The sequence below is a fragment of the Mus caroli genome, chromosome 1, assembly GCF_900094665.2.
Source record: "Mus caroli chromosome 1, CAROLI_EIJ_v1.1, whole genome shotgun sequence".
Lineage (NCBI taxonomy): Eukaryota > Metazoa > Chordata > Mammalia > Rodentia > Muridae > Mus > Mus caroli.
This window is the reverse complement of record NC_034570.1, coordinates 118,646,497-118,654,936: the sequence shown is the minus strand read 5'-3', so window position 1 is coordinate 118,654,936 and position 8,440 is coordinate 118,646,497.

The following is an 8,440-nucleotide window of genomic DNA, read 5'->3' as shown; positions in this document are numbered from 1 at the left end:
AACTATGTCAGCAGCCAATCATTTTACTTTCAGGACCATTGTACCATGGCATCCTTTACTGAGGATGCTTCAAATACCCCGTGGAGCCCAGGGAAAGGTATCAGGACTCTAGAATGCCCCAGATCTTAGAGTAGCCATATGCGGGGCACAGATGTGTACAGTTAACAGCTCTACTGTTTCTCTCACCCCTTAAATTGGGTGAACTTAACCCGCGGCATTTAGCTACTGCACTCAGAATCCTCCTGTTGCCGGTACTGCTCTAAAAACACAGTAGGGCAGGCTGTGAGCCAAGTCTTGGGCAGTGTCTGCCAGGATTGTCTGAAAGCCAATAGGAGTCTCTGAGCCAAGAGTGGTTGTTGGCCCAGAGAGACCACAGGGCCTCCTAACCAGTAGGGAGGGGAATCACCGCCCATAGTGTCTCATAGAGAAGAAGGAAAATAGACACTGAAGTCAGCATAATTCACAGGGAGTTTCAGTGAATTCTGGCAGATAAAGGCTTGGGTTCTGGAATCTTAGGTCAGATTGCTGCCTCAGAGCGCAGAGGTGACACTCCCAGGGACAGACGCAATGATCTCATTTTGCTCTGTAGAGACATGGATAGGAATCACGGGATTCTCATCTGACCAGGTCTGAAAGGCAGCCTCTGTTTACAGACAGATGTCTGACAGGACCAGCCAGCATGATGTAGTGATGTCAAGAGAGCCTACACAAGAGCAGGGGGGAGCCATTCAAACAGAGCCTTCCTCTGTCGTAGTTGGAACCAATCTGCTAGGTCCCAAGGCTCCAAGGCTCGTATTACAAACTCCTTATTCCCCTTTGCCTGCCTCAAAGAAAACGCTATCATTGTGACAACTGCAGCACACACCCTTACCTGCATGAGTTTTTCCTTGTATTTGGTCTGGAATCCTATCACCACACACTGTAACATCTCCTTCACGCTGGAACTCAGGTCTTTAGTTTTACCTTAGAACTTTTTTCTTTTAAAAATAATTTTCCAATTATTATTTGAACACTTCACACGTGAGTATAATGAATCTTGACCTCTTTTATCCTTTGACAATTTCATGTATGTATATAAAGGGTTTGGTCATTTCCTTCCCCTTCCAGACACCCCGTCATCTTTCTCTCCCACTGAAACTTCCCTTCCCAATAACCATCCCCAACTCTGATGTCTTTTTAATGATTTATTTCTGGGACTTACCAAGTTTAGTTAGGGTCGTGTGCATAGCATGGATGAGGGTTATTTACCGGAGCACAGGCAATAGCACCCAGGCAGAGAATGACTCTTCCCAGCAACCATTAACTGTCCGCAGTCTTCCGGGGAGGGGACGAAGCCAATAGGAGTTGGGCTGCCTATTACAGAGCCTGCACTCCCCACTGTGCCTGATGGAGTGTTCATCAGCCTAGTCTTGCAGAGGCCAGCACAGCTACAGCGAGCTCATGACTGAGCCCTCAATAGATATGTCTTAATCATTCTTTTTTCTGTTTTCGCTTGCTTGTTGGTGATAGCATATGTGTTGAAATTGTGTCCAATCTACATGTATATGTTTATTTATGCTTGTGGTGGCTGCAGGGGATGGGATCAGAAGACAACTTGCAGGAATCAGTTTTCTCCTTCCACTACCGGATCTCTGGGATTGAACTAGGGTCATCAGGCTTGGTGGCCGAGCCTCTCCTTGGCCCTGTGCTTATTTTCAAGGTTTACTCAGGGTAGTCTTCCTTGGAATTCTCTCTCACTTTTCACAGACAATGTCTTTGTGTTCCTTGCCCAGAAGGGCAACAAGAGGCAATGGAGCATCCTGGACTTGGCTTGGGAAACTGTGGACCTGAAGTTTGGCTCTGCCTCTGCCTGGTTGGCAAGCTCCTTGTCTGCAGAGCTGATTTGCTCCTCTATAAAATGGTGCAATAAAACTTACCTCACTTCACCTAAGAGGCCATGGGGTGTGGCAGAGAACACAGGCTATGATGAAGCCAAAACAGTGGGTTCAAGTGTTGAGACTGCCTTTCACGAGCTAACTTTATATGAGTTCCCTCATCTCCCAGGGCCTTCCTTGGTTTCTTTACCACGATACCAGTGCACTATGGGGCAAACTTGGGAGGACTCCGTGGATTGGTGTAAGTAGAACACAGAACAACTTGACACATCATATCAGAACATAAATGTTGCATGCAGTTATATAGTTTTGCTCTTAGCTCTAGGGACTGATGGTGTTTTACAAATTCCATCAGAAATAAGAGAAAGTAGAAAACAGATATTCAGAAGTTGGACTCTCGAGCTCTCGGTCTCATGCTACATCCCAGCACTGTAGTCTGTTACAACGCCCTCTTCTGGAATGTGTCTGGTGCAGGCAAGTCTGCTCTGCCTCCACCAGCCTCAAGGAAGGCAGCAAAAGTTCCTTTGGGGGAAGGGGAGTTCGAGACAGGGTTTCTCTGTGTAGCCTTCACTGTCCTGGAACTCACTCTGTAGACCAGGCTGACTTCAAACTCAGAAATCCGCCTGCCTCTGCCTCCCAAGTGCTGGGGTTAAAGGTGTGTGCCACCACTGCCTAAGCCTCAGGTTCAGCTTCTTGTTAGCTCCTCCCCCCCGCAGCCCCCCCCCCCCTCCCCCCCCCCCCCCCCCCCCCCCCCCCCCCCCGTCCCTTGCTGAAACTGCTCTTGTCAGCTGTGGAGCGCCTCCTTTCCAGGTCATTCTGGCCCATTTCTAGGTTTTGATTTTCCTAAGTAGCTATCTGAAACTGTTCTATATCATGCTCCTTTGTAAATATATTTGGTTCTCTTCCACCTCTTCCTCCTCCTCTGTTTCTTCGTCCTCATCTCCCCATTTCTCCTTCCTTTCCTTTCTTCCTTCCTTCCTGCTTCTATTCCTCTCTTCCCTATCTCCTCCTTTATTCTTCCCCTCTGTAGTTTCTTCCTTTTCTTCCCTTTCATCTTCCTTCTCTCTCTCTCTTCCCCTTCATTCTTTCTGTCCTCCCCCTTTCTCTCCTATTTTCTCTTCTTCATCCCTGCCCTTATTCTTCCTCATTTCTCTCTCTCAACATCTGCCTTCCTGGTTCTCGAGTGTCTGTCCCCAGCTTGTTTTCACGGGACATTCCTCCGCTCTCGCAGGTCTGTTCTTCTAAGTGGTTTTAATTCCTGGTGAAGGAAGCTTCCAGATAGGTAGTGCTGGTTCTAACTTTTCTGAGATTCAAATATTGGAGTTCTTTGAGATGTTAAGACTCAATATATCAAAGGTCTTGAGAATTGTCTTTCATTCTACACTGCATGCTGTAAGTGGCACTCACTTGCCCGGGCACTCTAACATCAGAATTATCTATGCCCTTAATTTGGCAATCTCAGTATCCATTGTATGACAAGTACTGTGTAAGACAGGGGAAAAATAGGCAGGTATCTTACAAAGACCCTTGGGCTAAAGATTAGAGGAGGAAAAACAGATCTGCCATGCCTGGTGAGGAGAGCTCTCAGGAAAGGCTGCGATGTGGAATGAATCTGGACCAGAATGCTAAAGGTGTGTAGCTTTTCAAAAAGAGACAAGTGAATTCAAACAAAGGAGAACTGGAGCCAATAAACAGCCAAGAAGTGAAAGACCCAAGTGTCTCCCCAGCCAGGAGTTCTGCCAAGGCCAGCTTCCCAGCAGCCTGCTCAGATAAGCCTGGCATTTGTCCTTGCCAGGTCCCTGCCCTGTCCTCCTTTTGCTTTATTATTGTTTTGATTTTATTACTAGCTTTTAATTATGCAATGTTTCAAACATGTAGAGAAGTGTATACCATCATGATGCGGCAACCACAGGTTTAACGATAATTCTACACTGCCACCCAGATCTCCCTGCCAGCACTGTATTATGCCAAATTGCACAGAGTGTATTGTTTCGTTCATATACGGTTTTATAAAAGAAAGAACTGTCAAGAAACATGACCAGAATGGGTTCTTATACCTTATGGGAAAACAATAATCATTTCTCAATAACACCACACCCCCAGATCTCATTATAGGTATTTTTAGTTTGTCTTTAGTAAGAAGATACAATAACATCCATGTTTGTAAGCAGTTGATATGACCTCTGCTCCTTCCTCTCTCTCTCTTTCTCTCCCTCTCCCTCTTCCTCCCTTTCTCCCCCCTCTAACTCCTCCATTGTCACATCTCTATTACTCATATCTCTGTATCATAATATCTGTGTCTATCATATATCTCTGTCCCCATTATCGTTATCTCTAATATCTATCTCTCCTTTCTTTTGTCTCTCACCATCACTATCTCTACTCTCTGTCTACATGTCTATCATCTCTGCCTCTCATCGCTATCATTTTTTGATCTTTGTCTCTACCATTTTTATATCATGATATTCTCTACTTTTACCTCTGTTTTTATCATTGCTGTGTGACACTGTTCCTGAAGAGATACAAACATTCAGTCAGACCAGACAGTGAACCAATAGTAGATCAAAGTGAAGATAGCACCAGAGCCCAGATCAGTGACCTTGTGGGTACCACTGAGATTCCTTACGGGAGTTTATGTGAGGGGTTACTGCAGGAGCAGAAATAACTCAAGGATAAAAACGTGTCAGCACCAGGTCACCTCAGTATGGAGACAGTTACTGAAAGGTAGAAACTTGGAGTTTATTGCAGGTTGGAGAGTGGCCTTTCCATGTAGCTCAGTTGATCCAAGTCGCTTCCAGGTAGCCCAGCTTGTCTGAGAAGATTTCAGCTACCCTTATAGCTTATATATGCTTGGGAAGGGAGGAGTCTAGAAAATTTGGTGGTCAGTTAGGGACTTCCTAAAGCATAGAAGATGTCCTGTAGGATGGGATGTGACCATTCCCTTTAGAATATCCTGTGTCTTAAGGAGATTCTTGTCAAGATGGCAGGCTTTTGTCTCAGAGGAAAATGCCATGCAACAGCTGACATTCTATCATCTGCTTCTCTGTCGTATCATATCATGTCATATAATGTCATATTATATCATATTTCTGTCTCTATCATCTTCCAATATCTCTATTATCACTATCTCCCATTATCTCTATAGTCTCAGCCTGTACTATTTATATTTCTGTGTCTCTATCATTTATGTATACGTGTGCGTGCATGCACGAGCACGCAAACACAAACACATACACAATTATATAATGCTAACCTTTGTTTCTGTGTCTGTCATCTATCTCTATTTCTGTCTCTCTTTTCTCTCTACCTTGACTTCTATCATCTGTATGCCTATCACATGTCCATGTGTATAATACACAATATGTCTCCATCATTTCTGTCACATCTTTTTTCTCTGCCCTTTATGTCTATCATACATGTCTATAATCTTTATTTCTGTTTCTATCATCTTTTCATTTCTATCTCTTTCTATACAACCTTTGCCTTTAAATATCTCTATTTCTCTTTCTGCATGTTTCTCTCTTTATTGTGTCTTTCTATCTTCTCTCTTCTTTTCCTCGCAATTTATTTGTTAATGAAACCAGGTTTTCTGTCCTGTGATACCCATCCCTGCCAAGCCTGTATATTGATGTTAACATCCCTATGGTATTCTAGAGATGTTCCCCTGTCATTGTGTTTCAAATGAGCGAGTTGACAGATCTATAGATTTGATTTGTGGACTAACGTTTTTGTCAAAACTATTTCACGGTAGCATAAGAGACACATAATCTACCTGTCTCTGTTTTTGTTATTGATGTCTGTAGTCATCATTCACAAAGACACTCAGGCTTGTGGTGTTCTAGCTTTAGCATCCCTTATTCAGTTTTTAGAAGCAATACTCCCAATGAAGCATAAATGAAACATCTAGTTTTTTGACTTTAACTGGTACATTTCACATAGAAGAGATGAAAGCACCCCCATTGCTTACTTTCTAGATTGGTTCTGTAGCATCTTTCCATGATGATGACACATGGATGTTTGTTTAATGTCACTGTGATACTGTGAGTTACATGCATGTATGATGCATGTTGAGTCACTTCCATCATTACTGAAACTCCATGCTGAAATTGTTCAGTGTTTGATCAGTGCTAACATCTCCAAGTTGATCCTAAGTTTTGTTCTTACAGCCCAGCAAGTCCTTAATAGCTTCTAGTTATTGGATATAACAAAACATGCCAGCTTTCCAGCCCCTCTCTTCTCCATCCTTGGCCCCACGTTGAAACCGGCCAAGCCTCCTAGAACTTTAATTTCTTCAGGAGGAAGTGTCATCTCAGAGCACAGTTGGAATGTAAAAGTTCTCAGCCACTTTGAACATTGTTATACAGTTTGACCCACCAACTTCCAATCTGGACAGTACTAATACATACTGCTTCCCAAAAAGAATACATTCTAAGAAACATGTCATTAGATCATATCATTGCAGAAACATCAGAGCACACTCACAGAAATCAAGATGGCTATCACATCACAAGGATTATCTTCTTATGGGACTGTCTTTGGTATAAAATACTCCAACAAAAGGAGGTTTTTTTTTTTACTTACAATTTCAGGTCATGACCATCGTTTTGAGGAAGTCAGAGCAGGAACACAATGTAGCTAGTCACATCACACCCACAGTTAAAAGCAGAAATAGAATGAACACAGTTTTGGTTGCTGCTGCTTGTGTTTATCCAGCTTTCTTCTTCACCTTCATACAGTTCAGGGTCCCATCTAGGGAGTGTTGTCATATGTAGGGGAGTAGGGCAGTTACCAGGACAATACCCTATAGGCATTCCCTCAGAACAGACTAATCTAGATAATCCCTCTGTCTCTTTCCAGGTGATTGTGATAAGTTGACAATTAAAATAATCATCACCTATCATAAACTTGATTAATGACTGCCTGTCCTTCATGAGCTCTCTTGTGTTGCTCGATCACCATTGGAATCCAGTAACCAGTCTTGCTTGCAATAACGTATCCAGCTTGCCTGTAGATAGCCTCCCTAATCCTTGATCCCAAACATTCATCCCAGCCTGCAAACTGAGGTCTGGTTTCAAGCCTCTTCTCTCCAGCATGCCTGGCATGGTTCCACCATCTTGACTTCTTCACAACTCCATCTCCAATTTTCCTACCTCTGGGCTTTGGTCCATTTGTCTCCACCTGGAACACATTTCCTCCATACCTCCACTTTTAGATGTCCTTAGAGAGATTGCTGATTCCAGGTCTGGGTCAGGGAATGTAAAGCCCTCCTTAAAATACCCTCTCTGCTTTAGAGGCCAGCTAATCACCTTGTAATGAGTGTGTCCTTTTTCTCTGAACTCCAGCATCCTTGTCTGATGACATACACATACCCCTATTCCCAACAGGGCCATGAATTCTTAGAAGACTGAGGTCTGCCTTACTTACTTTAAACTCCCAATGCTAACAGTGTCCTGACACATAGAAGAAAAATGCCAGTAAATGTCACCAGAATGAAAGAGACAAATGTAGCGTGAGTCTATTTGGTGTTAGGAGTAGCAAGGAGTAGCAAGCGTCTATCTTCTGCTCCTTCCATCAATCTCTTCTGGCCATAATCTCCCTGAAGTTGAAACAAGGCTTCTTCTCCAACCCGTGTATCCTTTAACACAGTGCTTGCTTTAGCTCAGCATAGCCCCACACTGCACACTAGACAGCTGAATTCACGAGGAAGAGAAGATTTTTAAATCCAAAGCCTCTTGCTTAGGCTGACACAGACCTGAGCTCTTGACCTGCTAGATTCTACTTCAGAGCCAGAGGATTTGGAACCAAGGGGAGCCACAATTCTGTATTTCGCCTTAGCTGTTTTGCAGTCAGGTATGCTGGCTTAGTACTGCCTCATTTTCTCCTCGCTTTCTTTTTCTTTCTCACTGAAGCATCTTGTATGATAGAGGCTCACTCGTTGCAGAGGCTCAGCATGGTGGGGAAATAGAGCCTCCCAGAATACAGTCCAAGAACAAACAGCCTGTGACCCCGGGGATGAGAGCACAAAAATGCTATTGACAAAAGATGGCCAGAGAACGGCTGCCTTTATTTGGACAGAGTGAGGCAAGAACTCTGAGTGAGTCTGTTAGCCAAGCACACCCTGGGTGTTCTATTGCTCTTTTGGGGAGTGTCACGTGCCTGGAATAGCTGGAGCCAGGGAAGAGATCCAGAAATCTAGGAAGCTGTAGATAGAGGGGACTTTTGACCACAGACATGCAAAGGAAAGATGTTATATGAACCAGTTCTCTCATGGTGGTGGCTAGACTAAGGCTTGATCTCCTCCTTTTTGCCTGTTTAGGAAGATGAGGATTGCATTTTGCCAATTTTCTGGAGGAAGTACAGCACCATCCTAATAAGATGGGACCTGGGTGTGCTGGTCCTGCTTGCAAAATCCCACTCTTTCTCTAACTGGCTGTGGGTACTGGACTGTTCCTCTTACCTCTCTCCCTGTCTTGTTATACGTGTGGCCCAAGTCAACCCTAAGATCCTTTGTTCTCTTTCTTTGTATTGTGTATATGCATATATGTGGGATATGTATGCACGTATCC